Below are 24,452 nucleotides of genomic sequence, written 5' to 3' on the forward strand. Positions count from 1 at the left end.
AAATGTGCTTCTTCGCACACATCAAGAATTGAGTACCATGTTTTGACAGTAACTCCTTTATGAAATTATATGTTGCGCAAGTAGAGTAAAATTCAAGTCATTCTCAAGGGAGCAGGCTTATGAATCTGGATGAGGTCACACCTCTTTAAAGATGCAGTTTGATAATCCGACATCAAAACAAAGGAATTCTGTTAATCCTCTCACAAAAGTGCAAATTGCTAATCAGATCCCTGGGCTGGGCTGGCAGCTTGGTAAACAATGAGCTTGGCAGAAGAGCAACTTTGGGCGGATAGATAGCTGAGAAGCTTGGGGTACCAACTTTGCCCCTGTGTTAGCCCAGTTGGGCCTGTTGTTTCGAAACAATTATGTTTGTCAATGGAGGTGGTTCTCGCAGTTATTGTGTTCTTGTGCTTTTCTCCTTCCATGTTAATGATGATGCAAATCAATCTTCCTGTCTTTCATTTCACTTCACTGTTGTATAGGCTACTATACCCCTATATTCTTTTCACTTGGATGCATGTGTCTTTTGAATTTTCATTACACATTCCTTTACAAGCCCAGAGGGTTTTCCTTCCTTCCCACAAATAGTGTGGTGGTATTTGAAAAAGGAAGAATAAATCTTAACCCAACTAAAAAAAAAAGAAAAAAAAATAGAGTCTCTTCTAGAAGGTGTAATAGTTTGGTTCCTTCTTTCTTTTTTTTTTTTTTGGCAAGTGATAAAACTCAATTTAAGGCAGCTTGAGAGAAAGAGCTGGAATTTTTTGAGTAAAGGAATACAGAGAAGGCAAATAACTAAATTGGGGGAAGGCAGGAATGGAGACTGGCCTTAGGAGCAGTTGGGACCAAAAAGTCATACTCTGTCAGGGTTTGATCCCTTTCTCTTGTCTCCCTGTCACTTGAGGTTGTTCCTGATATGGCGATTTCTCCATAGGGGAGGAAACGTTTCCATTATGACAGCTCAGGAGTTCTGTAGCTGGCTGCCCTTTCCAGCCTACTTAAATAAGATATCTCAGGGAAGCATTCTGATTGGCTTTGCTTCGATCAGGTGCTTATCCTGGGCTAATCAACTCTGAGTATACATGATTTCTTATTTGTCAGAGTGTAGGAGGTGCTTGCTGTTTGTTTTACTCTGTCTTCTTCAGGTTTACTGACATACATAACTGGCCTGAAGAATTCCACAACCCGATGACTGTCTCGGTGCGTGGAATTATGTTGCACATCTCAACACCACTTTTCTAACTCACACTCTATTTCACCCTCTTGGAATTTCTAACTTTCACCCAGACATGACTAAGAATTAACTTGAAAGTGAGAAATACAACTTCTTCGTTTGAAAATGAAGGTGTTTTCATTAAGAGAGTGTACTGTTTTGAATACTGCTAGCTAGTTGTGTGTCTTCTATTAAGAGAGTGTTTGGAAATTATTTGGGCACATTGTGTGCGTTGAGAAGGGGTGACAATTATAGTTTTCCTTGTGGAGTTATCTTCCGATAGGTAGGTGAGAGCAGCGTGTTTTTGCTGTGGTACAGTGTGGGCTGCAGTTGGCGTGTTGGTTTTCAGTCGGGTGAATGATACGGAACATGACGAATCTGCATCTGTACCAGGAGGAAAGCATCAAATGCAGAGGTTTGGGGTAGAGGCTGCCCCGGTGGGGCCACGCTACCCACAGCCAAAGCTTTCTGAATAAGAGCACTGTCTTTTTAAAAGCAATAGGGGGTGAGGATTGAGGGAGTGCTCACAGCGGTAAGTATAACACAGCTGTGCTCTGTTTATGCTTCGGCTACAATAAAAAAGCTATAAAATGTGAGATGTCATAGCTCCACTTTGCTTTATTTATACTATTTCCTCTGAGCTCTGTCACACTGCACATTCATCTGCTAACTTGCAGCAAGAATGGAGATTAAAATATCACAGCTCAAAATAGGAGTCAAGCGGAAGGAGATTCATCATAGCCCTATTAAAAATATGTAAATATGGGAATGAAGTCATTTTAAAGCTATACAGCCCTCCTCCTTTAAGAGTTAGGATCCCTTGAGCAAGTGGTGGGCTATGCAAGGGACAGAGCTAGGGCACTCGTTCCCCCTTTCTTCCACCCATGAGATCCTTTTAAGATAAAAGACTTTGAATTTCAAATTTTACATGTTTTCCTATCATCATGCCTAAATTAATAATGGCAGGAAATCTGATGCAAAACAAGAAAGCAAAAGATTTTGTAATTGAAGATTATATACTGTTCACTTCATTAGAATAATTTAAATTAATGTATGAAATCTTTTGGATCTCAGTTATGAATGAAATTTGAGAAACCTCCAGAAGTATCCCTAGGTAGGAAAGTTCCAAGAAGGAAACTGAGACTTGGAGATGTGGTCTGGCTTTCCAAAATCCAGTTACTAATGATAGAGCTCAGGCTGGAAGCTAGGGTTCCTCCCTAAAACTTTGCTAGTAATTGAGTTCTCATTTCCTCTGTCTCTAGTCCTCACAAAATTTACTCTCTGCTGTCTATATGGTGTGCTTAGGAGAGTCAGGAATAGACTAATTGGATGGATAAATCTTAAATGGTATTTATTAAAAAGTCTTTTGTACTCTCTTCTGTGTGTTGCTGAATGAATGATCATGTTTTGGGCTTCTTGTTTTCCACATGTGTTATCATGGTAATAATAGAGACCAACATTTACTAAGCCCTTACTGGCTGCCAGGAATGGTCCTGTGGGTTGATATGTAGTCATTATTTTACGCCTCACAACAACCCTATCCCGTAGGTATTAGTCCTCTTGTGATCTCTTTTTTTGGAACCAAAGAAGGCATTCTTTATTTACTCTTCTTTTTAAAGCAGTCTAGTTTAAAAACGAGAGATCAAAAGAGAAGAACAGGAAAACTTCCACAGATATGGGCTCACGAGTGCACGCAAGTGCGCGCGCGCGCGCGCACACACGATGGGAGGGGGGTGTGTCAGATCTTCTCCATCTTGGAGATGAGGTCATCACAGATGCTTCTACATCTTGTAGAAGCAGGCTGGCCTCAGAACCAGCACTCTCAGCCACACGGCCTTTCCAAAACTTTTAGAAAAGGACCAGGAACAGCACTAGGCTGAAAAAGAGAAGCCCGCGTTCCAGTCACTAGTAAACTAGGGTAAACTAATTTTCATCCCCTGTAGAATGCAGTCAAGAAATGATTATATCGGGGCGCCTGGGTGGCTCAGTGGGTTAAGCCGCTGCCTTCGGCTCAGGTCATGATTTCAGGGTCCTGGGATCGAGTCCCACATCGGGCTCTCTGCTCAGCAGGGAGCCTGCTTCCTCCTCTCTCTCTGCCTGCCTCTCTGCCTACTTGTGATCTCTCTGACAAATAAATAAATAAATAAATAAATAAATAAATAATCTTTTAAAAAAAATGATTATATCCTTTCCAGTTTCAACTTTGTATGCTTTTTTATATTACCACCTCATGAAAAGAAATTTTTTGAGCAATAACTTCTTTCTGCAGTCTTCTTTAACTGTAGTTTCAGAAATGGCTATGGTGAGCTTTTCTAATTATGTGGCGATTCTAGAATTTCTTTTGTCCTAAAGCCTGTGTTTTAGGTGAGTTCTTTTGGTTGCCGCTAATAAGAGTATCACAGTTAGCTAAAGATTTTCTAGCTGTGTGATCTTGAGCATATTTCTTAATCTTTTGTGCCAGTTTTCTTGTCTGTAAAATGGGTATATTAAAGTCCATAATTACAGGGTCATGTAAAACATTTAACATGATGCCTGTGCATAGTCATTCCTATACAAAAAGTGTTTGATTATGATGACTGTGGATCACCCCCCATCTTGAACATATCTGCCTCTAATTCTTCATGCTATCAGTTCTTTTATTGTGATTGGCCAGTCAGTTAACTTTGTGCCTTATTCATGTAGTAGAAAGGTTATGGTACTATCGGAAGATGCTATCTATTCGAGGTGGAAACATTAGAGCAGGTGGAACTTTAGAACTCGGTTAGGTTAGTCCTTCAGTGTGATAAATGTAATACTCTGAAAGAACAAGTGACTCATCCAAGAACACCCAGCTGGCTGGTAGAGAACAAAACCTGCAGGTCCTAATGACAGTTTCCAACATCGTACAGCTACCTACGGAGTTATTAAATAGAACATGCGAAAGTTCTTGAAATTTGTAAAAGGGACCTCAACACACAATGGTTTAAATTAGGGGAATTGCCTGAATATTTCAGATTTATAGTGATTTAAGATTTTAGATCATGTGTCTTTTTGGCATGAGGAAATATGCCTCCAGGTGTCGGGGGAGTATAGGTGGTCATCCTTCTTATTAACTCTTAAGAAATTGAGTTGTTGGGTTTTCTCCTTTGTTGAGTGAGGTAACATGTGATTTCAACAGTGTGGGAAGAAGTAGACCTGATATGCTTAGATGGTGTATAAAGTATAAAGGAAAAAAAAAAGATTTTTATCTTGGGTATTTTAAATAGAATTAATTATTTAAATTCCAATAATTAGAATTATTTAAATATATTGGGTCATTAAAATAATCTGAGAAACCATTATAATAATTTTTGAGACATATCTAATTGAGTCACAACGTATCCCACTTATATATACTCTAATAGACAAAGGAAAGGGAGCTGTTCTCATATGTATTCTTGTTCCTGAGTCCCTACCCTACTAAGCAGATTGAAAGGCAATCCAAAGTAAATACAATATCACACAAAATAACTCAATATCTTTACTATCAAGTCATCTCTTTCTGCATTTTCTTGTTTGTTTTGTTTTTGTTTTTTTCTCTATTTCCCAAGCCTAGTACTAGACGGGGGTGAGGGACACACTCTGGACGTAAAATGTAAGGAGGCAGCCTTCTTTGGCAGCAGCCCTGCACTTCCATGACCCCAAGAGGGATGCTGCTTACCTTTTGTGCCTCCGGAATGCCTCATGAACCTTACTTTTGTGCTGGCTCTGCCCCTGTGTGGGCTAACAAAACCATCTTTGAGGGGTTCATGTATCGCTGTGACTGGTGCAGGAGGGTGGAGCATCACAGCTGTGCCTGCTGACCCTGGGGTTGACCTCTGTATCCTTCCTGGCTTCTGCCCCCTCTGATACTGTCTCTATTAGTAGAGGCCCCTATCCTTGATGGTGCGGCGGACCCCACCTAGACTCTGAGCCAGAGTGGCTGCTGCTGACCTACCACAGCCTTGAACTTGAGTTCCCTCTTCTTTTCTCATCCCAAGGCTTTCTCAGTCTTTTTCTGTGTCGCACTTGTGTGTGTGTGTGTGTGTTGCAAATTTTTAGGTTCTTTGCACATGCACACAACCTGTGAAGAATAACCAATTTTAACTTGGTCTGAGAACCTTCCTTCACCAGTGTTTTATTTCTCCTTCTCCAGGTTACATGGGTACAAAACTTACAACAGGGATTCTCTTAGAGGCTTCCGATCTCCTCCATTCCCTCCCCAAAAAAGGATGCCCTGAAAGAGAACTGTCGGCCCATAGGCGCTTGGATTCCTTTTATCCAGCTGATATTCTCCTGCCCCACCTCCTTACCAGTTTAATAACAAGATATGCAGAAAGCCTGGCCCCTGTCCCTGAGCTCTGCCTCTCTCCTTACTGTAGACTTCTTTCCCCCTTGCTCCCTAAGTACGTGGGAATTCCTATATTGGCTCTATCAGTTAGGATCCATATTTTGCTTTTGTTTTCTCCACAAGGAATTTTTGGAAAACTTTAAACAACTTTTTACTCTCAAATTCTGTCATTCAAATTTGTTGTCTCACTAGGTAAGCTGATTAAGAGCCCCTTTGTTCTAGATAGTAGCTGACCTCCCCACTTGCATACTGGAATCTACAAAGGGTGAGACCTCCTGGAACTCCTAACTGAGAAGAAGAGTATACAGCATCAAGAGGAATTATCGTCACAGTGTGACATACCGAAGATGTGTGGGCTCGCACAGGTTATTCCATGGGCTTCCATTCCTTACCTCCAGCCCAGTTTCTACTCTCAAGTTAGAATACTCTCTCTCCATTATGTGTATATACTGTATAGTCTACCCTACAGAAAGGAGTAGATTCTCCCAATGAGGAACTTCTCATTCAGAATCTCTTCTTGACTCTAGGAATTTGTGATATGTACACTTCCTGAATCTTCTCCTTATATTCTGCTTGTGGAGGAGGCAGGCATGGAATCTCATGCCATTTTAATATAATATGGTCAATTTTATGTTATGATTAGGAACAGTATTTTATGGGAGAGAAGGCAGGCCTAAGTTTGCCTAGAAGTATCAAAGAGGGCTTCCCAGAGGAGTGAAGCCCAAGTTAGGGATTGAAGATTAATTATAGTCTTTTGTGAATAAGATGGGAAGTATATTTTTGAAAGAGCAAAGCTCAATGAAGAGCAGGACCTTGTCTATCAGACTGACCATTGTGTCCCTCTCACCTAGCACAGAATTAGGTATCCCATACATACTTAAATATTTAGTGGATAAATGGATGAATGACTATATCTTCAGGGCCATCAAAATTGGTCATTTTGAATATGGATACAACATGATGAGATTTGTGTTTTATAAAAAATAATACGGCAGCATTGTAATAAATGAAATGGGAATGAGACAGGGAGCAACTGTTGTCACATGTTCTATGAAAGCTCCTGGGAGATTCCTTTAAAGTGACCTCTAACCTTTCTCTAGGTACTTAGAGAGTCTGTTGCTCTGCACTGAACATATGCTAGTTTCCCAAGTATGCCTCAAGAAGGCATGGACACTGACTGCTCCCACCCCTTAAGATGGCCCAGGAAAACCTAGAGATAAAGCACAGCATCTTTCTCAACACCTTCCATATAGGAGATAGAGAGTTGAGGTTTCAAGTGATCTATTTTATAGGCAATAAATACATTTTTGTCATAGTCCATATGGGCTGCTATAATAAAAATACCATAAAGTGAGTGGCTTATAAACAACAGAAATTTATTTCTCACAGTTATGGCGGCTGGGAAGCCTGTAATCAGGGCACCCGCACATTGCTGTCTGGAGAGAGCCTCCTTTCCGCTGTAATTTCACAGGGTAGAAGAAGTTGGGAGTTCTCTGGAGTCTCTTTGATAAGAGTGTTAATCCTATCCCTGAGGGCTCCACCCTCCTGAACTAAGCACCTCCCAAAGCCCCACCTCCTAATCCCATCACACTGGGCACTAGGTTTTAGCATATGAAATTTGGAGGGCACAGACATTCAGTGTACAGCTTCTGGCATACATCGCATCTTTTCTGTATTTCTTGTTCAGACTGGGTCAATGAATTTTCAGCTTTGGCCATGGTAACCTGGGGTCTACATGAATCCGAGCACATAACTGACACTTGTTTTCAGAGCAAGACCGAAGAGAGGTCAGTAAAATACATGAAGTTTTATTCCCGTGGGTACTCATTTTATGTTGGTGTGTCAAATTATTAAAAACTTAGTGGCTTAAAACAAGGCCCACTCACTAGCTTGGAGTTCTCCAGGTTGAGTCTGGTATGGTGTGGCTTTCTCTGCCCAGAGAAGCACGGATGGAAATCAAGGTTGGCCTGACTGAGTTCTTACATGCACTCTTGAGGAAAAAAATTTGCTTCCAAACCCATTCTTGTTGGTAGAATTCGGCTCTTTGTGGTTGAGAGCTGAGGTCCCTATTACCTTGCTGGCCGTCAGCTTGGGGTTGTCCATAGCTGCTAGAGGCTCTGGAGTGCCCCATTCTGAAGCTAGCAATGGTGTGTCAAAGCCTCTTTATGATTCAAATCTCTATTTCCCTCTGTCTTTGATTTCTAGATCAAGATTTAAAGGGTTAAGTCTAACCAGATAGTTCCCGTTTTAAAGTGTATAATATAGGGGTGCCTGGGTGGCTCAGTGGGTTTAAGCCTTTGCCTTTGGCTCAGGTCATGGTCTCAGGGTTCTGGGTTTGAGTCCTGCATTGGGCTCTCTGCTCGGCAGGGAGCCTGCTTCCCCCTCTCTCTTCCTGCCTCTCTGCCTACTTGTGATTTCTGTCAAATAAATAAATAAAGTCTTTTTTTTTTTTAAGTGTATAATATAACCAGTTTAGGAGAGTAAAATTCATGATATTCACATTTCTAGGGACTATGCAGAGCATGTTTCCCAATTAGGAGAAATTGGGAGGAGCTTCTTAAATTCAACCTACCAAACTTTAATTTATAACATTAAAAAGAAAAGCACACAAGTTGTGAACAGTCTTGCAGAGTGCTATCTAAGCAGTTTGGAAAAGCAAAAATAAAAGTATGATTTAATTAACATTTTGTTTGAAAACCAGCACATCTTTTAATGAAGTTAATTTTCTAATATCTGACTTTGACAGGTCTACTATTACTAATCTTTAGAAATTTTACTTGTTTGTGACTCATTCACTTCTGAATATTTCTACCATTCACATTACCAAAGCGAAACAAAACATTTCTATATTTATTACTGGGGTGTGGCAATGGGAGTGGTTTTCATTGTTTGTGCAAGGAAAAATAAAACAATGCCATATGATCTATACATAAACACCATCACTTCAAAGTGATTTTTTAAAAAGATTTTATTTATTTATTTGACAGACAGAGATTACAAGTAGACAGAGAGGCAGGCAGAGAGAGAGAGAAGGAGGGGGAAGCAGGCTCACTGCTGAGCAGAGAGCCCGATGTAGGGCTTGATCCCAGGACCCTGAGATCATGACCTGAGCAGAAGGCAGAGGCTTTAACCTGCTGAGCCACCCAGGCGCCCCCAAAGTGATTTTTAATAGTAAGAGCTTTGTTAAGTTAACTTGAATGATAAAGTAAAATATCTTTCAAAGTTTTGGGGATTTCAAGATTTAAATAAGGAAGTACAAGAGTTTAACTAACTATACAGTTAGTCAACTACAAACGCATTTCCCCACTTACTTTTCATTTCTGACACCAACTGCAAGTTTGAGGACTTTCTAAAACCACCTTTAGGTTTGACAACTTGCTAGAAGTATTCACTAAAACAGATCATACTCAAGGTTATAGTTTATTACAAGGAAAGGATACAAATTAAAATCAGCCAGGGGAAAAGGTGTATAAAGCTGGGTCTCAAGCTGACAAGTATAAGGTTAAGGCTGAGTCAAAGTTTGAGGCTTGAAGAATCAACCACAGAGCTTTCATTGTCCTCTCCTCATAGAGTCAGATACATTACTTCCCTAGCATCAATATGGCAGTATGCATGGAACTTTGTCAACTAGGGAAGCTCACTTGAGCCTTTGGTGTCCAGAGTTATTAATGGGATGTGATCACATACTGCTCAAGTTGCTGACCTTTAGTCTCTAGCCCCTCTTGGATGTTACTATTGGGTTGATACCTTTAGTCTCCAGTTCCTTCCAGAGGCAGAATTGATACTGCGTGGCCCCAAGCCTCCATCCAAAATCACGGTTTGACCGTCCTGTGGCCAAAGCTCATAGGCAAGCAAAGACACTCCTGCCAGACATGACATTTGGATGATGTTTTGGATCACCTCTTAGTAGCGAAAGACAAAGGCCAGCTCTTTCTCTGCATAAGTTTATCTCTTCGCCACACAGAAAAGGAGGGAAAGAGAAATGAATGCAAATAGTCATCACCATGTATTGAAGACATGTTGTTTGGCAGTGTGCTAAGCATTGTTTCCTTTAATTTTCGGACACCAGTGATGCTGTAATTATTTTCCTTTTGAAAATAAGTTTTGATTTGTAGATTAAGAGATTTACCCAAGACCATGTAAATAGTCAATGGTGGAACCAGAATTGAAGCCAACGTCAGCCTAACTCGAAGGTACATGATTTTAAACACTTTACTTTGTTGCCTCCATCAAAGGACAATAAGAATATATAATGTAATAAGAATTTAGAAGCAGTTATTCTTGAGAATTGTTTTCAGGATGAAGTTGTCATTCAAGTACATAAGAATGTGCTCTGATAATTTAATAATGTAGGATATAGAGGAAGAAGATTGCTATATAGAATGGTTATATTATTGAATTCATACTTCCCAAGTGGATTCCAGTCAGCACTGTATCATTTAATTAATTCAAACACATTTATGGGGTATGCATTATATCTCAGGTGCTGTGCTGGACACTGGTGACCCAAAGATGATGACAAATATGTTCCTGTCCATAAGGAGCTAGCGATCCACTGGGGTATGTAAACTGTTTATTATTTTTTATTAATATGTTAGTGTTAAGCAGAACAGAGAGAGTATAATATGTGAGAAATATTTTGCCTATGAATTTTGCAAGCATTTGTAACCATTTTTGCTTTTTTTTTGGCTGGATGAGCTAATGATAAAGTTAGTAATTTAGAGATTGTTGTTCCTATAACTAATCAAATTTTTAAACTCAGCTTCAGTCTTTTAATATATTCTTTTAATAATAGGGTAGATTTTTTAAAAGTTTTACTTCCTTTGCCTTTGGGGGTGGGGCATAGCATGGAGATTTGTCTGTATTTCCTACTTAGGATAGTACATGAGGGCAAGTGAAGGGAGAATAGGAATGCCGCCATCTCGCATCGCACATAAGAACAATGTGCTTTCTTCTTCACACTTGTAATGTTAATACTCCGCTTTTCATTGGTCACTTTAGGATCATTTTCACCTCTCATTTTCTCCTACTTCACTGATTTCTCCAATTGAGCCAAGTCCATATTGCGGTAAAATAGGATTCCTTATTTAGTTAATGGTGATTTTTGGCAAATATATACTTTATTTAAGGTAAAGTTTATAACAGCCCATGCTTACCATACACCATGCAGTGTGCTGGGAGTGGTCTTGAAGAAATAGTACAGTAAATGCAGTAATATAAATAAGAAATATTATATCCCAATTATACTTTATATATTTTATAGCTTAATATAGAGGAATTGAATTAGAAAATAATAAATTTAAGCGAATTTGATGTCCAGTAGTTCATACTGCCGCAACACAGCACTAACAACAATATATTTGGATCTATTTAGAACATATATTAATACGCTATCTAGATTAAGCACTGTAAGTGCTGAGAGTGCAGTTGGGATCATTTTAAAATGTGAGCAACCCAAGAAAAAAAGTCCCCCCCCTTTTTTTTTTGCAATATGATTTTAATTTTTAAAAGCATTTAATTTTATAAACCATATCCATCATCTTTGCATAGATAAATGTTGTGGCAATTTTTTGAATGAACCTTTTGGTTCCCTAAAGAAATTATGGATACGCTATAAATTTATAAATGAAAGGCCATTCATCAGAGTTATAAATATGAGTGATTCTTGTGCTGATGCCCATGTAAACTTAAAGTGGTTTAATATCTATTGGCTTTTGAGTATAGTTAGAACAGCAAAAGAATATAGATACTGTCATACTTATGTGGTGTCATAACATTGGCAAAATGGTGAGAACAACATGAAATATTTTTTGAATAGCATGGCATTTCCTTGAATTACTGCTGGCAATAGAACATAAATCAACCTTAATGATGGATATTCCAAAGATGTTTATTAATCTATTCATTTAATCTGAAATACTCAGTCTTGGCATTTATAGAGCCAGTTCAAAGGAAGTGGCAAGTGCTTCTAAACCCCAACAGTTACTTTTAGGGGCCCCATAATTATGTCAGCTAAGTCTGGTTGGAATGGAGATTAAAATGCATAAAAATCCTTTCCTTCTAATCTATGCTAAAGATATTTGCTTGACTGAAATATGTTTTCTTATGTATGTCTAATAAAAATCTCAATTTGTTCTACTCCTGATGAAATTTATAACATGGCTCTCTATTTGAATCCTCCGTTTTTAATCTGCTTTCCTGCCTCCCCGCTCCCCAAACTGGAAGACAATCCCTTACTCGTATACTTTGACAGAAAAGGACTGGAAAACTGATCAAATTCATGTGCACCAAATTAAGAAACAGCATATGGCATATGATTTGGCAATATGTAATGAGACAGGTAGGATGGACAGATAAAAAGATACAGAGGGGAATTTTTATTAATAGTGAAGGTTATTAATGGTAAAGTATACTTATTAATAGTAAAATATAATAAAGGTCAGAGAAAGCCGGTAGCAATTAAGCTGAAGAAGGAAGGAGTCACCTGTGCATGTGTTGGGGAGTAAGATGGTATGAATGTGCATGCAGGTACTTGTGTTGTTTATTAAAATATATAAAGTCTAGACTAAGAGCTAACTTCTGTATTAAAATAATGTAAGCAGCACTCAGCTTCTCTCCATTTCTTAGCTTCCACTGAGACAGCTTCAGTCTTAGCTTCACTTGGGAGCAAGATGGTAGCAATAGCATGAGCATCCTCTCATGGTTCATTCTGATCAAACAGGAAAAAGAGAGTCTCTTTGTACTAATTAGCTTTGATTAGATCACAGACTAATCCTGTGTACCTCTCTTGGAGCAAGAGATAGAGTCAGCTTTATCACGGTGCATGGACTAGGCATTGAGATGCCTCCCAGAGGGAAGGGGGGGAACTTTTAATAGAAGGAGGGTGTATGGATGCTAGCTAGCAAGACAAACAAACAAATAATTGCTGTCAGAAGAAAAATCACATGGGTATATACACATGAAATTTTGCATATATTTCCAGAAATCTATAGATTTCTTAGCGATCCATGGATTCTAGATTAAGAAACTCTAAAAGTAACAATGAATCAGTGCCTTCTGGAACAAACAAAAAACAGTATTGATAGCCATAGCCATCCAGGAAAATGTGTTTTTACTTAGACTCCTGAAAAGAGACACAAAATGAATATAATCTATAACTAGTTGTTTAAATGATAAAATCAAATTAAGAATGAAAGAGAAGTTATATTTTCTTATTAGCTAAAGTAGAAGTGAGTGGTTCACCTTGAAGGTGTTTCTGTAACTACTATTGTGTATGAAGAAAAGAGGCAAAATCTTTTTTTTTTTTTTTTAAATTTATCAGAGAGAGAGAGGGAGAGAGAGCGAGCTCAGGCAGACAGAATGGCAGGCAGAGGCAGAGGGAGAAGCAGGCTCCCTGCCCAGCAAGGAGCCCGATGTGGGACTCGATCCCAGGACGCTGGGATCATGACCGGAGCCGAAGGCAGCTGCCCAACCAGCCGAGTCACCCAGGCGTCCCAAGAAAAGAGGCAAAATCTTTTACTGAAGATAAAAACTTTAAACCGGCAATATCAGAAGACTTCTATTAGGATAAAAAGACGTTTTCCAATGTTTGTTCAACAACTTTTATTGCGATGGGGACCTGTGTTTATGTGCATCCTAAATCCCTTCAATTTAGTCAGTTCAGTTAAAAAAAGTATTAATCAGAATAAAAGACAGAGCATAAGGAATACTATATTGTAATAGTGATGGGAGGGGACAGATGCAGCCACACTTGTGGTGAACATGGTATAACATATAAGCTTGTAAAATCACTAAACTATATACCTTAAACTAATGTAACATAGTGTGTCATCTACACTGAAATAGAAGAAATTTAAAAATAAATATTATTACTTGGAAAAAAATATCAGGTCTATGAAAGTGATTTGTAAAGAATATCCTTTTGATGATTGGCCCCAGCTACCTGTTGATTTGCTTCTTTTATTCCTTTTAGCAATACTTGTTTTAGAACATGTTAGTGATGTCAGTTGTTTCTTTTGAAATTATTTTAAATTGATAAATCTTAAGAAAATTAGTAGAAAATATAGGTCGATCATTGGAAAATGTGGATACTGTAAAAATGCCTACATAGTGATTATGTACTTTTCATTAATATTGGTTAAAAATAGTATTTTAATAATGTGGACAAAAACATAGCAACTGCCAGGGATACAGTCATAAATATGCTTTATTTTTACCTAGATTTCTCAGTTTACTGACAAGCGGGAGTTAGGTTGGGATTCTAAGTTGCATCTCTGAACACAAGGGGAGTTTTTCTTAAGTGAGTCAAAATATTACTCAAAAATGGGAAGGAAGTCCATGATTGCCTGATTTTTAAAAAAATTTTTTAATAAACATATAATGTATTTTTAGCCCCAGGGGTACAGGTCTGCGAATCACCAGGTTTACACATTCCACAGCACTCACCATAGCACACACCCTCCCCAATGTCCATAACCCCACCACCCTCTCCCGTCCCCCCTCCCCCCCAGCAACCCTCAGTCTGTTTTTTGAGATTGAGTCTTTTATGGTTTGTCTCCCTCCCGATCCCATCTTTTTTCATTTTTTCTTTTCCTACCCTCCAAACCCCCCACATTGCATCTCCACTTCCTCATATCAGGGAGATCATATGATAGTTGTCTTTCTCGGATTGACTTATTTAGCTAAGCATAATACCCTCTAGTTCCATCCACGTCGTCACAAATATTGCCTGATATTTTGAAAGAATAAACATGTTAATTGAAGACAGGTTTACTGTGCCACCTTTTGTCTCTTTACACAAGCAAAAACACTGAGGGTTTAACACTCTTCCTCATAAACTGATAAGCTTTTTAACCCAAATCTTCTACTGATGAGACTGAAGACTAAAAGAGATACTTCACTGTTCCTTGTTAAGTTTGGTATTCTCAGTTGTGAAGAAAGACATTATATTTTTCTCTATCAACTAATGTTACTGAAATGCTAGCTGTTTTAGAGGGTGTCCACTTTTCAAAATATTTCTGCAAATGCTATAATGTATCTGGCTTTCCACACCAACATGTTATTTTTAAAAACCCGTCCTGAAAACCTCAGTTTACCACCAGTTTTGGCTTCAACTGAAAAGTTTGCTCTTGTTTGATCTGTACCACTCCTTGTGTGTATGGTGTTTGTTTTGTTTGGCTTTCTAGATTACAGCATATCTTTACACAGTGCCAATTGTCTGTGGATAGGAAACAGCAGGTAGTTCATTCGTTGAAAGCTAGTTTACAGATTTTCTTGCTATACGTATCTCTGTTTTTCAGATTCAATTTTAGATTTAACCGTGATATGGAGTTGTTTCTCTTCATAGTCATATTTGTCATCAGTGGAGTTTGGAGAAATGGGTTTTCTTTTTTAAAGAACAAGCTTTAAAAATATTTAATTTAAAAAATGTTATTTTTCCATTTGGGCTAAAACTAGTCAGTGGATATTTTTAAGGCTGTGAGTTAAAGCAGGAAGAAAGGGTCACTCCTGTAATCTTTCCTAAAGACAAAAGATAGAGGACCAAAGTCCTATAAGACCAATCCATGCTGTATTATTATTATTTTTTTTTACACAATGTCCAATTCAGCTGTGTAGGTGTGAGTTTCAGATAAGGTTAAATGCCTTTACAGTCAAAACATTCCCTTTTATTTATTTTAAAGGCTTTTTAAGGAGAAGGAGGGGTTTAATCTGAGACCCCAAAGCGTACATTTCTAAAGACATCTGCCTGTCTGAATAGGGAATAGCTAAGGGGTGAACAGGAGAAAATCCACAAATATATTTGAGTTTCACTTTAGAACTTTTGATAGCTTTGGTCACTGATTGAAGTTTTTCTCCAACTGGGAGTCAAAGAGGCAAAGCAGGTAATCTACATAATCTTTGCCATGTTTTCTAAAAATGCCTGTAGATGAAAACATGTCAGACAGCTGGTCAAATAGGGCCTAAAGTTTTCTCTGTTTATTTGTTTTTAATCTATTCTTTACTGGGAAGGAAATAAAAAGAAAGCTTGAAGTTGGTGACAGACTTGGGTTCTTGCCACACTCCAGCTTAATTCGTGGACAGCTCTCTACTTCAGAGAAAGTTAATATTTTCCAGAGATGTTCCATAGGTATTCTAAATCATACTACAGACACCTGCTCCTTTATATGGATATGTTCTCCACCTAGGATGAATCAGAGCTGCCTTTTTTCTTTCTTTTTTTTTTTTTTTTAGTGTGCTTCCCTTCAACAACCTCATTAATCTTAGTGTGCAGAATTTAGGAGGAAAGTTGTGTTTTGCTAGTTGACACTGTTTAATGTAAATGATTTATGATTATTCCTTATGTATACACGATAGGCACTTTATAAATTGGATTGTTCTAGGAGTAACACGATACATAAATGTTATTGCTATAAATTCTGAGGTTGGCTATATATTTTTGTATCATGTAACCAGTTGACTTATAAATGCTGACTATTCCAACCCGTTCTTTCTACTCAATATTGTAAGTGGTGACTTAGGAAAGCCTAGCAGAGATATACACAGAGGCGCTCAAACTGTATGAGAACAGGATCTCTTGGCACCTCTCCAGCATGACTTCTGGCTCTCTTCCAGGAGTAATGGCCGAAAGAAGAAAGAATGAGAGGGGAAACTGAAACTATGTGCAGTAAAAAGATGAATCTAAATGATTATTATTTTTTTGCCCAGTGAGATCAAGAGCCAACTAAGAGAAAAAAGGGGGGAAAAGCAGAGTAAATAGGAGAAAAGTATTAGTAAAACTAATTCAGCAAAATTTAGTTAGATACCACTTCCCGTGAATTTTTACCATGTAATATTAAAAAAGTGTAAGAGTAATAAAGATTAACAGCTATGTAATTATATATCTTTTTGTATCAATAGGTACAGTGTGTACAGAAATAATTTTTTTTTTAAATTCCTGTGAATGAATTGTTTGAGGAATGGAGTTTTACAAACCATTTGATTCTACTGGTAGATGAGGCCATTTTATAATGTGTGTAATGCTGTTACAGTAATAGCTCTCATTTTTTACCATGAAAAGTCAAGGTGATTTTCTAAGATCGTAAAGAATTTGGGGGGGGGGAAAAAAAAAAGAAAAAGAAAACCTCTGAGTAATTGGTCATTTTATATCTAAGTAATTGTTAAATACCAAATTCATCTAAAATGTTGAGTTAAAGGGGAAGAAGGAACAGTCATATAACTGACCAGTCAGCTTCATAGCAATTTTTTGCTAGCCCCTGGTGTGGACTGCTTACCTGATCACACAGTCCTGGTGTTGGGGCTGATTTGAATTGTTCTATGCCCTAATTTGTGTAAAGAAGAACTGGGCTGTGAAGAATTCTATTGTGTTTATAGTGTCTCTTCTAATAGTGATTTTATAGTCCCTATCATAGGCTGTTTCAGTTGATTCCCTTCCCCCATGCCCTCTTAAGTACTACTGTCTATGCAATCGATCTGGTTACCCACGAAGTGAGTTCACATCAGCTATTGCAGGGGCTGAAAATACAGATCAGTAATCTTAAAACCTTGAGGTTCTTATTCTCCACAAAAGACTGAATCTCATCAGGCAATCCTACATGAAAAGATCATGAGACTGAAACAAGTCGGGTGTGTGTGTGAGAGAGAGAGAGAGAGAGACAGACTTGTCATAGAAAACAATATTTGTTTGGCTCTTACATTGAAGGTAATATCCTAATTTGCTCCTTTATAACTTCTGCAATACACTTATAATTGTCAGGCTTTCTGGAGCTATCCTGATGCATGCATTGGAAAGAACATGCATATGCGGAGGTCTCTATATTTGTAGGCACTATAGTCAAAACAACTTATTTGCTTAGCTGCAAAGCTGACTTATTCACCCACTCACAAACTCCCTAGAGGAAAGAGGGCAAAAAGGTCAAATAGAAGCAATAAAGCCAATGATCTTTTACAAAAAAGTTACTTCAGAAGTTCTCAGTGGCCCTGTTCAACTTCTGGAAGGAGATCACTCTGTTCCCTGCCTGTTCCTGTGTAATCACCAGTAGTTTGGGATTCATGTTAGAAGAGGGAAGCCTGTTTCTACCTTGCTGCTGCTGTCCACTCAGGTAAGCTGGATTGAAAGCCCAGACACTGCTGTACCCGCCTAGACTATGGGAAGATTCTGTGTGGTTAGAGGGCTCTACAAACCTCAGTTCACTGATCCTGTAGAATCGTAACCATTATTTAAACTTCTGCTTTATATTAAGGGAGGTTAAATTTAAATGTAAGACCTTCAGATATAAAAGCACGCATGCACACACGCACACACAGGTAACAGCAGGAAAAACCCATCACTTTTTGTTTAGTATGGAATACTTGGAGTAACTATCATTAACTGAGCACTTTCTTTTTGCCAGGTACTGCTTTTTGACTTTGCATATAGGATCTAATTTAAGCCTCCCAAGTACCTCGTGAAGCCAGTGCTATTATTAAACCCATTTTTCAGCAGAGGGAATTGAGAGAGAAAGAGAAATTGAGTAACTTGCCGTGACTCAACAGCTAATGGGAGGTGGAGTCAGGATACAGAGCCAGACAGAGAGCTGCTGGGGTTGAAGCACACACTGGCAGGTTGGCTTGTAAGCAATGTGTAGTGTTTCACGTATGAAGACACAGGAATAGCAGAGCCATCATTCAGTAGGATGTAGGGCTTGAACGTCTTTCTCTTGAGCTGATAGTCACTGTGTCTCTCGCTCAGGCCCTGTTGTGGCCAGTGTCAAGTTTTATTTGAGACAGTTGGTCAAAAGTGAGTAGAAAATAATCGATGGCCAAAGAAGAGAAAGGAGTGCACTGGTTAATATGAGGATCTGACCTAAGGACCTTGCTTTCACTATTGCCACAGTAAACAAGCAAGCTAATGAACCATAGATGTTAGTGTGTCATTAGTGTCTAGCAGTTGTGTCTTCCTGGGTAGCTACCATCAAGAAGGACAGTGCCCTCTATGAATATGTATTTAGTACTAGATACAGCAATTTATTCTTTTGAAAAGCACTTTATCATTTTGGTGTTGATAAACATATAAGCAATAATCAGTAGTTAGAAGTTTCAGGCTAAAATGGATGCCATTATTAGTGACTTAACAACTTTCCTGGGAATTCCGTGTGTCACCAAGACTGGATTGTGCTACCCAGAGCTACACATGTTCACTCTTTAGAAAAGTTCATTTCAGCTGCTTCTCATGCTAGGAACCCTTTGGTTCTCAGAACTGCGGTAGTCACTAGTTTCCAAACTCTGAATATGTAAAATAAAGTACTTGCACAAAAAACCTAGGAGCTGTATAGGTCAGAACATTTGTTTAAACTAATACAGAATTAGCTTTTTCAGTTCCAGCTCTGATTTTCCTATCTATTTGCCTTGCTAATAAGAAGACCTTAACTTATTCCTGTTCTGTTACCTTGTGCCATGCTACCTCTCCTTTTTGGATTTTTTAATTCTGAGTTGAGCAGAACTTCCTAGTTCACATAAAGAACTTCCACAGTAGTCATAAAACATAAAGACCTCTTAATAAACAAGGATGGTGACAACAAGGAAATTTAACTCAACCTAGGCAAAATAGCCTCAGTTCTCAACAAAGAACTTCAAATGCATTTTGAAATTGGTCTTTACAGATATTTTTCTCTGCCTGAAACATGTGTGCTAGTTCTATTTATATAAGGGAATAGTGACATCCTGTGTGTAGCTAGACTAATTGCCTCTGTAATTAACCTATTTGAGAAGGAAGTTGCATAGAAATAAAATATCATTGAGGACTGAAAGGGGCAATTTTATCTTAAAGCAAACCTCTAACTTTACCAGAGGGTGTGGACTAAACAAAAGGATTCGGTCTCCTTCCTTTCATTTTTTTTTTCTTCCTTCTTTTCCTTGTCTCTAAACAGGCCACTGTCTTCTTCCCTTTCTCTCTACTACACTTATTTTCGATATTATGAGGAAAGATCTAGTGTTATTATGAGTGAATATTCTGTCTTTAAAGTAGAATTGAGGACAGATGGAAGTGTGGTGAAAGAGATAGTCTTTTTGTCTTATTGGTATTCAGGGGCTGTTTTTGGTTAAGGGTAACATATCCATAGAATCATTTTGGTGTCTCAGAAGTTGGGGATGAAGATACTAGCCTTCTTCCTATCCCTTGATAAAATATATATTTTATAAATATAAATTTAGAGAAGGGTCTGGGTCCATGGCAAAAGCAGCGTTTTTCTTTTGACCTCTTAAATACAGAATAAACTATTAGAAGACACTATCTTATAATAGAGTGTAGTTTTTGTGGTCAGTATTATTCATACCTTATCCAAACATATGACTAAGGGGTAAAAGACCGGCAGTTATTTCCCCCCCCCCCCCACCACGTGTCCCTTTCAACATTTTAAAAGGCAAGAGATTGCCAAGACATATCAGAAACCAGTGGGACAAAGCAAGAACAAGAGGCCTAGGAGAAATTAGTCAAAGGGGTCCTGCTCTTTATGTCCTGACTGACGCTCAGACCCCTGCAAGACCCAGCTCTCAGGGCTTTGCTTAACCCTAACTTCACATATAATCCCCTATTCCATAATCAGAATGGTATTTTGAAACAGATAGCTTGCTTCAGACTTTTTTCATGAGATAACAAATGTTATCTTATCACTGATACCTTTTTCTAGTCAGGTAACGAAGTTTGTATTTTGCATGTTATACTGACTTGAAAGAACTTAGTTTAAAGTTATGACCAGTACTAAGAAGAATTTCCTTGTGAAATATTTGAGAATTTTAAGCCAAAGTAAGCGTAATCACTCTATTATATAATGACGGCTGAGAGCAGAATAGTTGGAATGGAACTGGTTTGGAGCTTCAGACTGTGGTGAACTTGGATTCCGCACTTTGTAGGACAGTCTTTCTATGCCTCAGTTTTTAAAATCTGTGATGGGAGGATAAAAATCCCCTTTCATAAGATAATCTTGAGACTTTGATGAAGAAACATTCATATAATACCATGCCTAGTGCCTATAAATAAGCACTTAGTAAATAGTAGCTAATATTGTTTCAGATAACATTTGATAAAGCAAAATGATGTGGATACTAGTTTATTGTGAAATAATTTAATCTTATCTGGTTGAACTATTCTTCAACCAGATTTGCTTAATGATCCTTTCATTTAATTTATTGTTTTATAATCTTTACTGTGGTAACATCTCACTTCTATTGATAATTTATATTAGCAATAGTTGGATTATCATTCTTGGAAGATGGAAAATTGTCTTGCAAGTACATTTTTAGAAAGTATTTTTCCTTGGGAAAAATACAAAATAAAAGAGGAGAAAGAAACACTGCAGAAACTTTCTTGTGCATCACCGTTCTTGTGATTAATTCTTAATAATCATTAATAATTATCAGATTGTAAAAGAGGCTCCTTAAGAGTAAAAGGAAATACTCAGCTCTACAGAGCTGGTCATTTGGTCATGGCTATGTTTTGGCAATGGTGCTAATTAAATATAGTATCTATGATCATTGGGGTGTCTGGCAGCTTTATGCGAGTCTCCCATCTGTTTTATTGGCCGTGTTCAATCAGATAGGGAATTACCTGAATCAGAAAACTATCCTCAGGAGATTCGAATTCAGTCACTGCTTATTATCACAAGATAATTCACTCATCCATTCAACAAACATTTATTGGGAGTACATTACATACCCCCCACCCCCACTGTGTTGGTTTTGAAAATATACTCATGAACAGAGGAGACAAGGCATGGGGCCTCACAGCTTTTTACAGCCCGACAGAGAAGGTACATAACATAAAACAAGTAATTACAATGAAATGTGAAAGTCTTATAATAGGGAAATTTTTTGATCTCTAAGCTAACTGAGTTGTGAATTCCTAATTGTGGGGGTAGGGGTATTCCTCCCTGCTTTGAATTTCCATAGCATTTTACCTGTACCTCCATTTGGAAATACCTTCCACCTTGCATTTAGTTCTTAGGACTGTGGCATATCCCCTAGGACTTCAAATTCTGAAGGAACCAGGCAGGATACCTGTGGGAGTGCCCTTAGCCTCTATAGAGGATATGCACTTGGGCACTCTACGTAGTTGTTACTAAATCAGTGCTGTTGAGAGAATTGAAGCAAAGAAGTGTTAGCGGTTTACTTCCATCGTCCTTTCTGTTTTTAATTCTTAAATATTTCACTTTGAAATTTCTCCTTCTTTGTATTCATTGCGGTTAGAGGGCGGTAAATAACCAATTGAAAGTCATTATCCCTCCTTTTATCCCTCTCTCTCATCTATTATTCTCTCACGATTTAATCCATAGAAATCTCCTCTGGAATAAATGAATTATTATTTGTAAGACTTTCCAAGTTTGCTGTACTCAAGTCTGACTTTAGTGGCCACATGCAAATAATAATGGGGAAGCGTCTCCTATCTGTGGTCTTTTAGGACATCATGATCAACCTTTTTTCTGCTGATCCCTGGACCTATCAAGAAAATCAGTGTTAGGTTAAATTTGTGTCTAGTTTGCAAAGGTTAGAACTCTTCATTGGTTGTAAAGAAAGGTAGACCCTGTAACCATTGCTTTGGCATGCTTCTGCCATTGCTTATCTCAGTGCGCTCTAAAAAATAAAACTGAATTCCAACAGCTTTTAAAAAGGAGGAAAATAATCAGCTCTTTGGTGGAAATCCCGTCCATCGCTTAAGAAAATTCGGTATTAAAAATGATAAAGGGAGTAGTTCTGCAAATAGAAGGAGGCCTCTGCGTATTCTTCTGGAAGGACTGGAGCTGCGCGGAGATTGAGAGACCTGAGCTCGGTGTTGCCTGTGAGCCGGGGTGTAATTTAGTGAGCTGACAGGAGGCGTATCTCCTCAATATCTGTGTTTGGCAGAGGAGATGAATGCATACATCAGGAAACAATGTTTAAGTGTTTTATTTCCTTATTTCAGCCTGTCAAACTGTCAGTATAGTTAATGGCCACCAGGAGAGAGAGAGAGAGAGAAGGAGGAGGAGGAACAGAGAGAAACAAAGGTGCTATGGAATCTGAAAAGAAAGAAACCAGGAAAGCATTTGCATGTTTCTGTGGCATAATGGTCAGTCAGACAAAAATAACTCACTATATTCATCTCTCTACTAAAGCCAGATGTGCTGGTTCCTTACCTCCCGTCCCTGTGCCCTTCCGTGCCTTCGTTAGTGTCCTTCATGATTGCTTCATTTAACTTTGATCTCTGTGACTCCTCTCACTGAAGTCTAGATTGATTAGCGATACTTACAGGATTATTTTATGCTTTATTCACAGTATCCAATTTTGCTCAGTTTTCCAAGTATACTGTTTTGTGTCCATTGTTTATAAAATCCGGTATTAGTGCTGTTTATACAAAAATGTTCATTCTTACTCATAAAACATCCCCCCCTTTCTTTTTATCATTTTGAGTTTTTATGGTGCACAAAGAACAAAATTGGGCTGGATTTTGACCTATTGTATCTTTCTTTAGAAAAGAGAAAGTGTAAAGTGAAATGACTAAATTAGACGTTTACAAGTACAAAACTACTTTAAATTTCTGAAAAATCTTAACACAACGAAGGGATTTTTATTTTATAAAAAGGAAGTATATATAATGGATTGTTTTTGTACTAGAAATGTGTTATTTTTCCATAGAAATGGTAAAGCCTCTTGTCATTCACATCCATGTCAAACCGAATTTTCAATCTTTGAATTCATTCCAGGGATGAATACTTTTTATAATGAATACTTTTAATTGCCTTAAAAACTGAGAAGTATTTAATTAGAAAAAATATATCTTAAATATCTGTTTAAAAATCTTATAGAAGGGGCGCCTGGGTGGCTCAGTGGGTTAAGCCTCTGCCTTCGGCTTAGATCATAATCTCAGGGTCCTGGGATCGAGATCCACATTGGGCTCTCTGCTCGGCGGGGAGCCTGCTCCCCTTCTTCCCCCCGCCTGCCTCTCTGCCTACTTGTGATCTCTGTCAAATAAATAAATAAAATCTTTTTTTTTTAAAAAAGATTTTATTTATTTATTTATTTATTTTTATTTATTTGAGAGAGAGACAGGGAGAGAGAGCATGAGTGAGGAGAAGGGCAGAGAGAGAAGCAGATTCCCCGTGGAGCTGGGAGCCCGATGCGGGACTCGATCCTGGGACTCCGAGATCATGACCTGAGCCGAAGGCTGTTGTCCAACCAACTGAGCCACCCAGGCGTCCCAAATAAATAAAATCTTAAAAAAAAAATCTTACAGAATGGTCTAAGGAGAGGTGGTATGGGGTATTAATTACACTGGGTCCCAAATCTGGCCAATCATGAACACCTGGAGGTCATTTAAAAGTACAGACCCTTGGACTCCTCTCCAGATTGCCTGGAAGAGGATCTGAGGGATGAGGGTCCAGCATGTGTGTGTCCGTATAAGGTCCATGCCACACTCCCTACCAGCCCCTAGGTGACGTGGGCTGCCATCCAGCCCAGGAAGCATACTGTCTCTGTCACAGAGAGAACACTGCTCCAGTTATCAGTAGAATTTGGGCTGGTTTCTAATAAGATCATTTACTCACTGAGTAACTTTGGGCAAATTGCAAGCTTTGGGGGTGCACATTTTTCAACTCTGAATAATTTGTTTCATCGTTTCTACAGCTTTAAAATCTTGGAACTTCATTATATTAATGAAATTTTTAGAAGTTTAAACTTAAGACTGAGTCAAATTTACATGCACACGTACAGTTACTTACTAGCTTTTATTCTTAGATTGAGTTGATAGAAGTAAGCAAACGGGCACTTGGGTGGCTCAGTCGGTTAAGTGTTTGTCTTCGGCTCAGATTATGATCTCAAGGTCCTGGGATTGAGCCCCGCATCGGGCTCCCTGCTCAGTGGGGAGCCTGCTTCCCCTCTCTGATCCTCCTC

General features: G+C 38.4%; 1 protein-coding gene across 7 annotated transcripts in view; it reads left to right on the forward strand.

The window, feature by feature from the left end:
• Positions 1-24,452, forward strand: part of SOX5 (SRY-box transcription factor 5) — a 985,042-nt gene that overhangs the window by 165,773 nt on the left and 794,817 nt on the right. For 6 of the 7 annotated variants that reach the window (XM_032349915.1, XM_032349912.1, XM_032349919.1 and 3 more), the window contains one exon: positions 10,042-10,118. The exons of the other annotated variant lie outside the window; for it this stretch is intronic. The gene's annotated coding sequence lies outside the window, so the exon portion shown is untranslated. The remainder of the gene's footprint in view (positions 1-10,041; positions 10,119-24,452) is intronic. 7 annotated transcript variants of the gene reach the window in all.

This window comes from Mustela erminea, chromosome 6 (genome assembly GCF_009829155.1).
Source record: "Mustela erminea isolate mMusErm1 chromosome 6, mMusErm1.Pri, whole genome shotgun sequence".
Lineage (NCBI taxonomy): Eukaryota > Metazoa > Chordata > Mammalia > Carnivora > Mustelidae > Mustela > Mustela erminea.